We start from the raw sequence: 17442 nt of genomic DNA on the forward strand, positions 1-17442 counted from the left end.
AACATCAGCTCTAAAAAGAGCAGTGCTTCGCAGAATCTACCAACGGATCCACAACGTGACCCACTGAGAAGCACCGGCGAGAAGCTCAGTGGGCTGTGTTTGTGGGATAATTTACATGACGACACCTTCGTCGTATTCGATGGGTTCGACGAGAATGAAGCCCGGTGCTTGAGATGCCTAAAAGCACCGGGGATGGATCGGAAAGATCCATGGTTTGGGCGACGGCGACTGTTTGTCTTTTGGTCTTCTGGATCGGGTATGTAGTTGGCGGCCACCACGATAAGACGGTGATTGTGTCACGACCGCGCGAGCCGCTTTTTCGAAATGGCGTTCCGACGTTGTCTTCAGATACTTAAATAAATCTAGAGCGATAGCGCGATCTTCGAATTTTGTCAAATCTTATTAAATTGCTTGGCACCACTGTTCAGATCTTCAGAGTAGGTACTGTTTACAACCGTGATGACATACGCCAGTGTGGTGTTCGCTCCCACGGCCCGCACACACGTAAACACCTTCCAATGACCTTTTTGTAGGTTAGTCGTCGGAGATCATAAGGTAATACGTCATAAAAATCGCCTTATTTTTGTCGTCGCTGACGAGTCCCCGACTCCTGCATTAGCAGCAACGTTGATACTCCAAACACATCCTTACGGATCCATCAGATCCATTAACCTCAGCACTAGACGCCTTCAGCTCTAACACTAGGAGCAGGCTTAGAGACCCTGGTAACCGTACTCGTCGAACTCGGTAAGTAGTTCGATGTACAACCTAACCGACACGTCAGCCCGCTGAGGCTCTTGCTGGATCTTCGCAACGGGTCGCAATTCGGATCCGGTAGTGATTCATTCGTGAAGCAGCTGCTCTTGAGATGTTAGGTCTTCTTTAGAGACGCTCAAGCAGCTATTAGCAAATCCCATCTCTCTTTGCTGACCTTTTGCTCGCCTACCTGTCCTGGTGAAACTGGAAAGGCCGGGTGATATTCATGAATGACTTTGACCGTGGACGCGTCGCGGGAATCGAAGCGATCCATTCTCAGGGTCACATTCCGGCTCCATACAAATGTCCCGTATAGGACCATCGTCAGCACAACCGTGTAAAGCAGCGCGTGACCAATTACGCTCCCCAAGACGAGCTGGATGAAATGGTACACGCATTAATCCCGACTTCAATCAGGATGACTAGAACAATGTGGATGTCGTCCAGTCCCACTATGCCACGTTCCTAAGTTTTTTCTTTTACTTCAAGCTCCTGCCTACAATCAAAACGATTTGAAGCCAGTTTCAGGTCTTCAAAAACACCCGTGTGAATTATAAGACTCCCAAATTATAACATGCTTCCTAATTGTCCGTGAAGTTAACTTATTCGTAGCATGTTAACGGTTGTACTTAATTTAATTGTTGTAAGTGTAAATTGAACGTGACCATTTCGTAGGTAGGATGTCAAAATTAGTGGCTATCCAATGTCTGTTCTAAACTTTCACTGGTCAGCGAGTTTTATTGTCATTCTTCATTGTTTTTATTTTCTTATTAGATTAGATAGGTAGATGAGCTTATCGCCAACCTGGTGATTGATGGTAATGGAATAATACACGTATGAACGGAATGTGTGGATGAATGACAGTAATGGAGCATTACTTGCTGCAGTGCTTCTGAGAATCTATCATCGGATCGGAAACGTGACCCGCTGAGAAGATCTGGCGAGAAACTTAGTGGGCCGCGTCTGAGGGTTAATTTGCTCGCTGAACCGACGGGTTTGACGAGAGCGGTGACCGGTGCTTGAGGCACAAGCACCGATAGTGGATTGGGAGGACCTGAAATGGCGTGTATTCAATAGCAAATTAGGATAAAGTAGAAAGAAAAATATAAAAATTCATATAATAACCTGCAAGTTTTATTTTTTTTAACCCGCCATCTCGTAGTACATAGTGGTACTTATACGTTAAAAATTATATGCCTATGTATTTCACTAGAGGGCACTGTTAATAAGACTACATGAGTAGCGTCACTAAATGATATTACTGAATTAGATATTAAATTAACAAAAATAAATTCGATAATGTTTTAGAGGGACAGTACTTATATTATATTAGTGGTTCGCGAAGTAATTCCATGGTTTTTGTTAAGCTCAGAGGTGCTATCTATCAAGTATTTTAGAAAATAGCTCAAGAAATACCAAGCAACGTGGTACTCAATTTCGCAATAAAATAGTTATAGAAGTGACATGTAGATGGCGGGTTTGTAAATTTTCTTAAAATTAGTATGCTAGTAATTTCTGTGTAAAAATAGTGCATAGGACCTAGAAACGGTCGCTTATATAATAAATACACTTAAGACAGTCGCCTAAGATGGTCATTGTTGTTGGTTGCTAACGATCCTAACGCTAAGTAGGTTCATGGTAGCTGTGCTCGAGTTTGTATACCTTTGTGTTATTTTGGCTGTCATAAATAATCGAATTGATTAATAGGGCTTCCTTAAGACGCAATGCAAATACTGAAACAATTATAGCTCACTAGTTCATGTATCATCGGAGTAAGAGGCGTCCTCCGCTTAATAGACCTCTTGATAAGTCTCTGGGATCAACCATCTAGCAGATAAATTACCGATTTGGAAATTTCACTAACTTCTCTACATGCTTTGTGCATAAAAGGTCTTCTGTTACGTTTTGCAGTTTGTATTTATTTAACTAAAATTTGATTTCTCAATTTTGTATTTTTGCGGAGTCTTCTACTTTCAGTTGCGTACGTTATCGATGCTTATTAATGAGCAGTTTATTACTTTTGGTTATTCGTGAATTCAGTGGTTCATGGGCACCCCTTAAGATTCTTCTTCTTTTTCTCCACCTTATCCCCCTTGGTGGGGTCGGCACAGCTAATTTTTCTCTTCCATTCTCTTCTATCAGCCGTCATCTCAACACTCACTCCTCTCTCTCTCATATCGTCATTCACACACTCCATCCATGTCTTCTTCGGTCGACTTCTTCCCCCTCTACCTTGCACTACCATTTCCATACATCTCCGCCCCTTAAGATTGTAAATGAAAATTTTAAATTAAAAATATGTAAATTTTATCTGCTTTTCTACTCGATAGATCACTAAGGAGTTTTTTACACGAGGGCACGAGAATAACTTCGAATCGTGACAAATGGCGTGAGGTCATGCAGCCAGTAACATCTGCCCCTGACAGCATAAGTAGTTGGCCACGACACCCTACAAGGAGCTCAACGACTGAGGCGAAGAAGAGAGATCCTTAATTTAGGACTCATTGACGGATTGACAATGGTACATAGGTGTGAAGAGAGAGATAGAAGTCATTTTTGTCAAGAGAAATTATGAAAAGGATACAACAGGTAGGTATTTTATTTTTATTTATTTATTTAGACACACCAACAGCAATACACACAAAACATTCAAGCTTAAAATTAACATGTATATAATTAAGTATGTTGCGATGTACTATTTATTATACATACGCTTTCCATGATTTCACGGTTTCTGACAGCTTTAACAAAAGCACATTTAAATAAATAATGTTCTCAAGACAAATATTTTTTTATTAGAAAATAGTTTTTATGACTTTCAAAAAAGTATTACGATTGTATGAATCCACCATGAAAAAATAAAAAGGCTCATTCCTAATGGAAACTCTTTACGACTACGCTAAACTAATCATACAAAACGAAAATTTGTAATAGCTCCATTTCCAATCTAACTTTCTTAAACAAAAACAATTGAACTTTTTTTTTGTCTAAGTTGTTTACTGAAATTAAATTACAGAAAAATTAAATTAACTTGAACTGCGACAACGAATTGCATGAATTCTCAGAAAATATTAAACAGCCGGTGTTCATTGTCCTTTAATTTAATATAGTTCCAAGTACAAACGGTTAACTTTTTTTATTTTATTGCCTAGATATGTGGACGAGCTCACAGCCCACCTGGTGTTAAGTGGTTACTGGAACCCATAGACATCTACAACGTAAATACTCCACCCTCCTCGAGATATAAGTTCTAAGGTATAGTCACAACGGCTGCCCCACCCTTCAAACCGAAACGCATTACTGCTTCACGGCAGAAATAGGTGGGGCGATGATACCTACCCGCACGAACTCACAAGAGGTCCTACCACCAGTAATTACGCAAATTATAATTTTGCGGGTTTCATTTTTATTACACGATGTTATTCCTTCACCGTGGAAGTCAATCGTGAACAATTGTTAAGTACGTATTTCATTAGAAAAATTGGTACCCGCCTGCGGGATTCGAACACCGGTGCATCGCTACATACGAATGCACCGGACGTCTTATCATTTAGGCCACGACGACTTCAACTAACGTTCCCACGCATGCAGAATATCGTCAGAGAAAATATTAAACATGTTTCGTTTTATCATATAATGAAAACTAAAGCTAAGTTGTTTCGCTAGTAACACATAAAAGGCACTACAAACAACGAAAGCCTTACTGGTGAATTACTGGTGGTAGGACCTCTTGTGAGTCCGCATGGGTAGGTTACCCTGCCTATTTCTATCGTGAAGCAGTAATGCGTTTCGGCCTGAAGGGTTAGGCAGCCGTATACTGAGACCTTAGAATTTATATCTCAAGTTGGGTGGCGCATTTACGTTGTAGATGGGCTCCAGTAACCACTCAAAACCTGGTGGACTGTGAGCTAGTCCACCTATCTAAGCACGAAAAAAAAAGAGACACAAACTCAAATCGACAAGAAATTAAATAAATTCATATCTTTCATGGCGAATGCTGTCATTATTCTTTCGAAAAGCTAATCAAATCTCTTTGTACTGAATAATGAATAAATTTTCTATGTTGCCCTGTAATTAAGTTTACTTTCAAAAACCGTACTTACAAAGCAGATCCTGCAAAATAGATAGCCCGATATTAATAACGAAATAGTCTAAGAAGTATTTATGCTAATTAAACAGAACTGGACAGGCTGGCAAGGCAGAGGTATTCGTGAGCAGATCCTAAACATCCGACAATTAGTAGAAATCTTGTTATCTTGTGCTTCGTTGACTTGAGGAAGGCGTTTGACTGCGTTGGCTGGAATTGCTTATGGTGGGTCCTTCAGGAACTCGGAGTACCCATGCACCTTATAGCTCTTCTCCAATCCCTATACTATGGCAGTCAGGGCACTGTAAGGGTCGACAGCACTATATCAAACCATTTTAATTTCAGAAGAGGAGTTCGCCAGGGGTGTATTTTGTCACCCGTTCCATTTAATATATACGGCGAATACATCATGCGTAAGACCCTAGAAAACTGGGATGGAGGCATAAACATAGGTGGTGTCAGAGTGACGAACCTGCGCTACGCAGATGACTCCACTCTGCTTGCCACAACAGAAGCAGAGATGACAGAGCTTCTGAACAGGATGGAGCACATAGGGTTGGAGATGGGACTCGCCATCAACAGATCCAAAACTAAAATCATGGTCGTTGATCGCAAAAAAAAGTTGGAGCTTAGTGGAACACTAAACCTTGAGCTTGTTGACAACTTTATTTACCTAGGCTTCAACATTAACAATACTGGATCCAGCGAACCTGAAATACGACGGCGTATTGGAATGGCAAAGGGAGCCATGACCCAGCTCGGTAAAATCTGGAAGGACCGTAACATTACCCAGAAAACAAAGATAAAACTGGTACTCACCCTGGTCTTTTCTATTTTTCTATACGGAGCGGAGACCTGGACCCTTAAAGCGGCTGATCGCAAACGCGTGGCCTTGAGATGTGGTGCTGGAGAAGAATGCTCCGGATACCTTGGACAGCGAAGAGAAGCAATCTGTCTGTCTTAGATCAACTGCAGATCAAGACTAGACTGTCCACACTCTGCCTTCGCCGCGCACTCGACTACTTCGGTCATATTGCTCGGAAAACACCGGATAGCTTAGAGAAACTATTCGTGACAGGGAAGATCGAGGGAAAGAAACCGCGCGGGCGCAGCCCGATAAGGTGGTTCGACCAAATCCGCACCACACTAGAGATCCCATTCCACGACGTCCTTCATGCGGCCAATGACCGGAGGCGCTGGCGGGACATTACAAGGAGTAAAATCATGTCGAATTATAATGGTCACGATCCTCAGCAGTGAGGAAACGATGCGAGGAGGAGGACATGCTGAATTAATGTTAAATAGGAATAAAAAGAAAAGAAAAAAACCATAGGCTTTATACTTATACAATAATAAAAAAAAGCATATATGCGTGTGTCTCCATTACATGGTAGGTTTTTGCGAAGTGGTCTCCATTGGCTGCAATACAGTCCTTTAAACGTTGAGGCCAGTTATCAATAGAAGCACGCACTCTTTCCATGGGAAAAAATTTCACTGTCAATCGTACGGATTGTTTTTGGGACTCCGAATTATCATGGCGTTTAGAACAAGCCATACTCTCTAAAACTGACCACAAATCATAATCCTGCGGATTAAGGTCGGGACTAGACGACGGCCAGTCTTCAGCTCTGATGAAGTCCGAAACGTTCGTTTCCAACCAAGACTGCGTAGACCGAGCTTTATGACCTGGCGCCGAGTCTTGCTGGAAGGACCATTCTTGATTATTGAACACGGTGTTGTTAAAGGGGTTCACTACCTTCTCAAGAATGGTATCTTGATACACTTGTGCCGATGTTTTGATACCTTTTTCACAAAAGTATCGCTCAGTCACTCCTTCACAGCTAATACCCCAACAAACCATCACTGAAGTCGGATAATGCCCACGTTGCACTCTGTCGACTAATTGGGAAGCTTCCTTAGAGCTTTGAGCATAAACACGGTCATTTTGTTTGTTAAAATGTTGCTCAATTGTAAAAAAATTCTCAGCCGTAAACAAACATTTTCTATGACCTCCCTTTGCGTACCGCTTCAGTAGTTGTTTCGATTTTACCACCCTATTCTCTTTTAAATTATCAGTTAAGAAATGTCCAGTACATCTCTTATAGGCTGCAAGTCCTAAGTCATCTTTTAAAATACGCGACATGGTTCTAGGTGCTATCTTCATCGCCCGAGATAAAATCTTTTGCTTTCGGACAGGATTTCTTTGAATTCTTTCCGTTAGTACTTTGACCACCTTTTTCGTACGAACACTACGTGGACGGCCAGATCTTTTTGTCACAAACAGAGGAGGTCTCATTGCACCTATTAATAGGCCGGTACACAAACATTTTACTAATACCAAGCGTATTGAGAGTTTTAAAAATCGCATTTGGCTCCATACCTACTTTGTGTAATGCAATCACAGCGATTCGGTTCTCTTTACCACCTCACTCCATTTTAATAACGCACAATATTGTACAATGTATTGGCGCCAAAATGAGAAAAGTCAATGAGCAATCATATAAAAATGGCATATTCCAAATTCAAATGTAATATTTTGTTTATTTTTAATTGTAACAGTATTTATGGCCAGACTAAGTATAATCAAAATTGATACTAGCTATTTTGGCATTATGATTAACTTTAAGAGGAATCGAGTCAATAAGAAACGAAATTTCGTGATGTTTATCTTTATTGAGAATGAAAATAACAGAAGCGAAAAACGAACTCTGAGTAAATTTTATTGAAATTAAACCGACACAGTACAAAATCGTTTCGACGGCGTACACTCTAGTGTTTTTACATTTTTCAAGAGCTATCTGTCGCGTGGAATGGACGTAAAACTCTCTGAACCGGTCACGGAACTCTATCAATAAACTCTACATACAGTTTATTGATAGAGTTCCGTGACATTTCGATGTTATTTTTGTTAACGCTTTGAACAGGGGGCCGACCGTGAACACTAGTGAAGATGTTTCACATTTTATCATGCTTTTGATTAATTAATTATGTATGCAGGACAAAAAATTACTCACACCATTTCAATTGTTAAATCTACCTACCTTAGTTCAATACATGACCTCAATAAGATGACAAGTTATAATAATCGAAATTATTATAGTAATAACTTGTAATAATACCTAACTTATAATATAAGTACCATCCGACTTTGGAATGAAATCCCCTCCACGGTGTTCCCCGAGGGCTATGAGATATCCTTCTTCAAACGAGGCTTGCGGAGAGTACTTAATGGTAGGCAGCGGCTTGGCTCTGCCCCTGGGATTGCTGACGTCCATGAGCGACGGCAACCATTTACCATCAGGTAGATTGCATGCTCGTCTGCATAATAAGGCAACAAAAAAAGAAAAAAAATATATAACTTGTCAAAAAAAAAACCTAATCTTAGTGGCGAGTACTGTGTGACGTCATATTGAACGGAAATAAAAAAAATAAGGAGTCTGATCACAGTGCATCGAATCTAGTTGTAAATCTATAGTAATAGTAATAATATTATAAAGAGGAAAGATTTGTTTGTTTGTTTGTATTGAATAGGCTCCGAAACTACTGAATCGATTTGAAAAATTCTTTCACTGTTTGGAAGCTACACTATTCTCGAGTGACATACGCTATAATCTATTTTGAAAAAAATTAGGGATTATTACTAAAACTCCAATAATGTAACCCAAGGTGTAAAAAAATTACCTAAAATATTCTTTACATCGCGTGCCCTGCGAAAAGTATTGATGATTGGATAAAATAATGTACTACGACTTTGTAGAACACATTATTATTTACAAAAAGTGTTATAGTTATGCCCCAATAAGTTTTATTTTATTTAAAAAAATAAAACAACGTCAAATATCGTTGAAATTTTTATTACAGACCCGAGCGGAGCCGGAGCGGGCTGCTTGTCTAAAATAACCTGGGATCAAACCACCGCAACACACAAAATAATATATCAAAATGGGTCCGGCCGCTTGAGAGGACTTCAGTGACAAACATACGTACGGGAAAATTATAATTAAACTAGCTGACCCGTCAAACTTCCTACTGCCTAACAGTCATGGTTGTGTTAAAGATTAGCTAAACTAAATATCGCTTTTCCATTACGGTAGCACAATCCAGGCGTATAGTAGCTAGATATATTATTATAATGTATATTATTTAAATACGTTTTTATAATTTGAAGGGAAAGCTTACCGTATCGAAGGGATGAACATAAAATATTTGACAGTTACGAAACTCGAAGTTTTGAATTCGTTGTGGCCTAAAGGATAAGACGACCGATGCGTTCGTATCTAGCGATATACCGGTGTTCGAGTCCCGCAGGCGGGTACCAATTTTTCTAATGAAATAGGTACTTAACATATGTTTACGATTGACCTCCACGGTGAAGGAATAACGTCGTGTAATAAAAGTCAAGCCCGCAAAATTATAATTTGCGTAATTACTGGTGGTAGGACCAGCTGGTGTGAGTCCGTACGGGTAAGTACCACCAACCTGTCTGTTTCTGCCGTGAAGCAGTAATGCGTTTTGTCTTGAAGGGTGAAGAACTTATATCTCAAGGTGGGTGGCGAATTTCCTTTGTAAATGTCTATGGACGCCAGGAACCAGGTAGGCTGTGAGCTCGTCCACCCATTTAACCAATAAAAAAAGTTTTAAGTTATCCTCTATTCGGGACGGTGACAAACACAACAGATCAAAAACTATGAAAATCGGTTCAGCCGTTCTCGAGTTATAAGTGTGCGAACAAATTTGACTTTGTTTTATATATAATAAATGTATAGTTATAGATATATAAATAGTCACAAGACAAACAAAATCAAAACTTGTCGGATCGGAGGATCACGTCAAAACGAAGATCCTGAATAACTAAAAAAAAGTCTCTGTAATCAAGAATCGACATTTAAAATAGTGACTTAAAAATTAAATAATAAAAACTAAGTAAAATGATGAGGCTATACATTTGAATACTTCCTTTCCTTACGAGATATTTTCTACAAATCAATTCTTACCGCAAGGCGCGGTAAGTAACTAAAGCTAAAGCTAAATACTTATATAACATAATATTAATATGGCATGTAAATATGTGTATATTAATATTAATACATTTATTACCTTAACAATGTAGAGCTACTGCTTAAGTTTGAACCTTAAAATAACTGCCATGTAAACTTTACGGCATCTTAATCTAATCGCAGCTTGTGCTTTTTTGAAAGATGCAGCCACTGTGGCCATTGCTGAATTCACATAAAATTTGTTAGTGACCGCGAGGCGTTGATCTTCGACAGGTTCTATCTTATTAATTTATGTATTAACGAATTCATTTAATGTAGTACCTATTTAATTTTATTTTTGATTTATTATTGACCATTTGAAAAAAAACTATCCCTAAAAATGTGGTTAGCGTAAAAATAAAACAAGAGAAAGGAAATAGGTTGAAAATCAGAGCAAATAGTAGTTAGCTGTTTTGTCTTTGCCTATTATAATATGATACTAGTGTTCTCCCAATAAATTAAATTCAGCTACAATGACACCTGAAGATTACAATATTATTAACTATATATTCCTTTTTGTATTGTTATTAACACTTTGAATAAAAAAGCGAATTATTTCAAAAAGCTTAATGATATCACTAACCCTCGACCTCAATAGTTACTAAGCAAAATAAAAAGAAAATCGGTTGGCAAACAGAGGAGAAAATAGTATTTAGCTACATATTTTGTTTTTCTCCAATCTATTATATATTAATACGTGAAGCAAAAACTTTGTATTCCTTTTTACGAAAATTACGCGGACTTGGAGTATGAAATTTTCCACACTTATAGAGAATATAGAGAAGAAGTGCACAATGCTAATATTTTCTTAAAATAATGCATAAAAGATACATGAAATCAATAAAGAAAACATTATACACACTACATACCATGTATTTGACGCACACACGCATGCATACTATTTATTGTCAAACTTTTGTTCTTGACGTCTGTTGTCAAATTGAGAATAGATTAAATATTTTTTGTCTTTGTTAATATTTTTAGTGTAGTCTTGGCGAACTTTGTGATTATAGAAGTATAAAATACAACCATAATAGTGTACAAACTTACAATTCCAATTAATTATAGTCGAATTTCGACTACTGCGGGACCTCTAGTAAATTATAATAATATAGACTATAGTTATACAGTACCCTATTTGTGGTTGTAATTTTCTCACTTTACTTTACCTATCCAAATTATTTTTGTGGCCTAGAAATCGGGTATTCACATCTGGGACAAGATAGAATTTTATCAAAGAATTTCAGATAAGACCTCAGGATTCGAGGCTTGCTTCGGAAGTCACGTTGTACTTAACGTGCCTTGGAAGCTTTAAATCTAGGCAGCGGTGAGGTCCTCTGTCTATTTTATGGTATTAAAAAAACTCAACTGACGAGTATGCACGTATAAGACTAATGTGGTTCAAATACGCTACATATGTGCTTCGAGTGCAGACCCACCTGGTATTTACCATTACAGGTGGTAGGACCTCTTGTGAGTCCGCACGGGTAGGTACCACCACCCTGCCTATTTCTGCCGTGAAGCAGTAATGCGTTTCGGTTTGAAGGGTGGGGCAGCCGTTGTAACTATACTTGAGACATTAGAACTTATATCTCAAGGTGGGTGGCGCATTTACGTCGTAGATGTCTATGGGCTCCAGTAACCACTTAACACTAGGTGGGCTGTGAGCTCGCCAACCCATCTAAGCAATAAAAAAATAAGTCATTACTAGAGACCGCAGACACCACAAATTTGCCGCTGCATATCTTGAGACAAGTGATCGAAGTTTTAATTGTATTGTAAATGTACTCTTCCATCGTTCAGATCGTAATGTTTCGCTGCAGATAGAAGGTGGTACTCACCAGTGCGAGCTGGCTGTACAGTCTACGAATGTTAATATTAAGGACTGGAATTAAAATTTTGTTTTATGTCTTTGTTTTATGGCATTGTTTAGGCGAATTATCTTGAAAGTTGTTATGTCATGGATTATCAAATCGTCTTATGATCGAATTTCGTAAACTATATTCGGAAGTTTTTATTTTCTTCAATGAGAATTTTCTTCAATGAACTTGTAACGCATATATGTACAAGTACCTAATCATAATGTGAACATATCAAAGATTACCTACATGCGAATTTTTATGAATGAAAATTGTAGTAAATGCATTTCAGTAAATTATTAAGTAACATTTATTATTCGTTTCTTATTTGCTTTTTTTTTTCAAAAATACAGTACAATGTAACTACGGTGCTGCGAAGATTTCTGGCTAAAGTCCAAACAGGAGAGTGGCACGTAGAACATGATAAAGAATGATAATGACTCTAGCGATCTGTGTAGTTCATGGACAATATATAACTTTGAAATAGTTCAGTTATGTAAAGCATAAAAAACACTTACTTTTTGATTTGCCTCTTTTTAACATTTGCTATGACAGTAGGGTGTAATTTGAATCTAGTCCGAGCTCTCTTCATTATCCAGGATATTTTTATGACGATTCATATAATACGTTCCGGTCTCAATCATACGATTGAGTTTGATTGGGGCGAGACATAAGAATCAACTTCTCAATGCTTAAATATTCTACCGGGATGAAGGGTGGTATGGGACAGGTGTGAAATATTTACATTGCTACTGCGGATAAGCATCTTAATGGTCGGCACGGAATATCTCATTCGGATACCTTCGGCCTGGAAGTTGACTGTGGCTAAATGATGCGCCCTATAGATGTTATATGGCTGCTATTCGAATTATTGTATGGCGGTGGAAGCCCAAAAGGGCCCAAAGTATTTATTAACATGTATATCATTAAAACAGTCAAGTTATCAAGTTTGTGAATTGTCCTGTCTCTATAATAATAAAATATGTTCTTTGAAGTCTTGTAGTAGAGTTTGAATTCTTGTCCAATAGCATCCCGGAAAGTCTATACGCATTAAACACCCACGCCGCTGTTGAATGGCCAAATCGGATACATAAGAACGACAAAGGGATTTAAGTTAGCTAGGTTCCAAGATCTCAAGTATAGTTACAACGGCTGCCCCACTCTTCAAACCAACGCATTACTGCTTCACGGCAGAAATGGGCAGAGTGGTGGTACCTACCCGCGTGGATTCATAAGAGTCCTACCACCAGTAATTACGCAAATTATAATTTTGCGGATTTGATTTTTATGCACGATATTATTCGTTCACCGTGGAAGTCAATCGTGATCATTTCTTAAGTATAATAACATTAGAATAATTGCTGGATTCGAAACCCGGCACAGTTGCATTGCTTTAGGCCACAACGATTTCTAATTACTTCTTTTTGGAATTTACTCCTCAAGGATCGATTTGATTAAAGCCCCTCTCACTGAAGATTTACCTGCAGCATAATCGGACTTTAAAAAATAATATTGGAGGCAAATGTGAATCAAAGTAAACTTCATTTAATCTTTGAACTGAATTTCATAAATCTGATAAGAAATGAAAGAATATTTATGTGATATGAATTTTGTAGAACTTTTTATTTTTTCCTATCTTTTCTTCAGCAACAATTGTGTAAAAATTTAAAGAATAAACTACAAACAAACAATCACGGGTTGGAACTGATACGCAGATTTTGTCCGATTTTTAATAATTTATATTTATAGTCAAGCTCTACGAAATACCTAGAGATGTAGGTAGCGTTTTTAACGTAGAACAAACTAATTTACAACTCGATGACTTTGATTTGGGGATATGACTTAAATAAGTTTATATTGGTTTAAATATCGTGTTTATTCTCATTGTAATTTAAATTCTTTTCATTATTCTTTAGATCGCAATAGTTTAACAATATGCGTTACTATATTGAAAGAGTGTTCTTTTCTAATAAATTGTAGAGCTTTACAATTTCTTAATAACTTAGAATCAAAAACCCATCAAGAAATTTTCAATTTATTAAAAATAATTTCTTGAACACAACATTAGACCCTTGGCATCTCGTCCAATAAAAATCCTCATTGAACTTAATGAAATCAAAACGTGTGCACCCGTGGCAGAGATACAGTAAAAACAGCTTTTGACAGCTCGGCTTCGCAGCTTATGCGAAAATTTATAGAAAATTGCATGGTATGAGCGTTGCGCTCATAGGGTGCGCGGAAACTCTGGGGGTGGATAGGAGCGTATTTAGAAATAGTAACTACAGCCACTGACTACTGCCAGTCTTCGCTTGGTGCGCGTTCAGTTAACACGTGTCCCGTCTTCCCTTGCTCCGACGTACTCGATCGTAATAAATTGAAATTAATTAATACACTCGTGTGTTCTGTGCATCGAACTGGATTTTTATGTTCCGTGTGAATGTTGAACTGTGGCTTTGGCTCGCTTCAACGCTGAAGGACTGTTTTTGAATGTTAATCGTTTAGTGGACTTAAGGTACGTACTTATGGTTTGTGTTGGTTTAAATTTTAATTAGTAGCACAACGAATATCAAAGGGAATGTCCAGGCTCATTCGCACTCGATTTTATTAGGAAATATTAAGTGTTTTTTTTTTTATAAAATGTAGAAGCTTCGTTTTTGTTACGCTTTAATTTTTAAATAAAAAATTTAATTCTGGCGTTTATAGGATGAAACAACAACATTGTCAAAGTCCATACGAAAACCTGTTCAATTAAAATTTAACTTTGTGCAATTGACCTTTATGAATAGTGTCAACCTTAAGGTCGAATTTAACACGCAATTAATTTCACCTCTACATATTTTGTACTTAACCCAATGTTAAATTAAAAGTTTATTAACACCGTGCACAGTTTTTCTCATTGGAATACGATATTACCCAATGTTGTATACTCATAAGTGATTGCGTGTTATTTTAGGCTTCTTTACATATTCAACGCGATAAGAAAGTTGATACACAGTTGAAGGCAATTTATTATTTCAATAAAACACTCGGAACATCAAATATTAATGAATTATTGCGTCTCGCCGATAAAACGCTGTCTTTAATGTTATTTCATGCATCTTATCTATAACACATTTCCCCTACTACAACATCGTTAAGCTCAAGATCCAAAATATTGGTTACAACTAAATTGATATTCAATTTTACCTTGTTTTTTTTTTAAATCGCTTTTTATAAGTTTTAAAATATTACTTATAAGTTGTTACAATTCCCTTATTACGTCTAACCAGATTTAGTCTATTTGCAAGGAAGATAATTTTATTCTTATTTTTTCTTAGAAGCTTGGTTTCAAGTTTCGTCTTAAATTTCTGTTTAACAGATTATAGATTACCGTCTAGATATTTAAAAGAATATAAGATTGACTGTTCTTATCTAGGGCTGTTTCTAACGTCCAGTTTGTTGCTATTGAGTCCTTAACGTAAATAATTGGTCGTTTCCTGCGGAAATGATATCCTTTTTGGGTTAAGCTTTACGTATTTTGTGCGTCACCATTATTCGATTGGCCATTCAACGATTTTAAGCATTAATGTAATTTAAAATGTTCGAGTATTAAAACAAAATTTACACCAGTTCGCGGAAGATTTATGAGATCTTCATGGGAATTGTCGGTCTCAGAGCTTTAACATACGCGTTAAGTCAACGAGTGAAAATCTATTTCTTCCTGTCTGCTAACTGTAAATCAGTCTTGTTTTATATCGATTTTAACATACTTTTTTTCATGGTTTTAATTGTGAAATCGTAACATTCACACAGAATTTTGTAATGAACGGACAGACGGTCCGTGATATTTATAGTCGCGATAATAAATTAAGTTAATAAGTATGTATTGCTGAAGTCATTAAATGATAATAAGTTTATACGCATCAATGTAAATATCTAAAGTCATAATTAAATAAATAAAATCTTCTAGTACACTAAGCTTTACAAAGTTCGTAAAGTTTTTGAAATAGTTGTTAAGTAGTTTATTTCAAATATTTATCGAACATAAAAGAGCTTTGAGCGTCATAGGACCAACAAGGACCGAATTGTAATATCTGCCCTAATTTATAGAAATTTTTACTGAAAAAGAAGTGCACACGAAGGAAAATAACCCTTTATCAATTTTAGTTTTAGCGATAATTAGTCAACCATGATTCATGCGTTTCTAGACGTTCAAGGCAAGTTAAATAAATTCTAATTAGTTCTTGAGTTCGTTCGAGAACCCACTATAGGGGTATCTCGGCATTGTTTGTTTACATTTTACAACAGTATCGGGGGAGCAGTATATTTCATTACACCACATTTTCTAACGCAATAAATTAAATTATTTCTAATACAGGTGCTTCTTTTTTACGGAAATACATTTTAAGATTATACTGTTTAATAATGTAAGTTCCATATAATTGTTATTTACGACTTCAATACAAAACGTGTTGCCGACAATAATAACTAGATTGCGTAAGAGCGGAGATAATTTAAGTGTGTTTTTTTTTGTTGGGCATGCGGCATGCCCGCTAACACGTAGCTTTCTGATAGATTACATACGAGTAACTAATACAGTGAAATGAAGAAATTTAGGTTCAACTAAGATTAGTACTAGTCGTACTGTTGTATTTATTAGTATGATTATATCTAAAATAAGTAAGTAGGGATAATAACTAAAAAAAGGGTGCGTGTACTTATGTACGCGCGTAAAAAGTTAACTTTATTTTTATAATTTTTTTTTTAATAATAAATAATTAATAGTAAATATTTAACGTTAATAATTTAATAATATTTAGTATGAATTATATTAAATTATAATTTTGTCATTTATAGTAATTACTAAATAATACATACGGATTCTTCTTCTTCTTCCAGTGCCTCTTCAATCCTGAAGGTTGGCCGTTAGCTTTCTGTATTCCTTTCTGTCAGCAGCCAGCTGGAACATCTGTTCGACGGAGGCAATACCGGTCCACTCCCGGATATTCCGGAGCCATGACTTTTTTCTTCGGATTCTTCATACGGATAGTTAACCTCAATTGTATTGGAGCACTTGTGGGCCACTTCATTTCTGTTAATTTTATGTCACGGTGCGCGCAGATCGTAAAATTTCACTCATAAATTTTTTATAACGCGCCTAAAGAAGTATAACTTCAAAAATTCGCTGTTGAATCTTTTTTTTTCTGTTATAATAGCCACTGTACGCAGGTGAACATACGGCCCATCTTATGGTCACCAGCGCTTACGGACATTAGCAACGTTATGGTCAAAGACAAGCCGTTTCCTACTACTTACCTTATAACTAATGGGATACATATTATATTGCCAGAACTACCGTGCCAAATTCACGATTCAAAACTTCTGATCCTTAAAAGACAATTCTATCATCATTTGTCATCGTCTAATTCCATTTCATTGCGATCCGCAATTCAGTTTACTATGAAACAAAATACCATTAGTCATATAGTTAAAAAGTATCACAAATAAAACCGGAAAGAGCCGTATCGACAGACATTATTAACCGGTCAACTAATACGGGAAGGTCACGAAACTTCGTACAAGCCGGCGTCTTGTTTATTGGCTAATGTTTTTCCATGTAGAAACATTAGATTTTCGGTCACCGAACTTTCATATGGCGGAAATACGCAAGGAATTTCCTGTTTGAGTGGTCGAAGTAAAATTTCGTGTTCCGACAGCCTTTGAT

The 17442-nt window shown here is 37.1% G+C and overlaps 1 protein-coding gene across 1 annotated transcript in view; it reads left to right on the forward strand.

The window, feature by feature from the left end:
- The first annotated feature begins 14032 nt into the window (after nt 1–14032).
- LOC114250115 (uncharacterized) overlaps nt 14033–17442 on the forward strand; it is an 85116-nt gene continuing 81706 nt past the window's right edge. Inside the window, exon 1 of the mRNA XM_028183851.2 lies at nt 14033–14250. The gene's annotated coding sequence lies outside the window, so the exon portion shown is untranslated. The remainder of the gene's footprint in view (nt 14251–17442) is intronic.

Source organism: Bombyx mandarina, chromosome 05 (genome assembly GCF_030267445.1).
Source record: "Bombyx mandarina strain Sakado chromosome 05, ASM3026744v2".
NCBI lineage: Eukaryota > Metazoa > Arthropoda > Insecta > Lepidoptera > Bombycidae > Bombyx > Bombyx mandarina.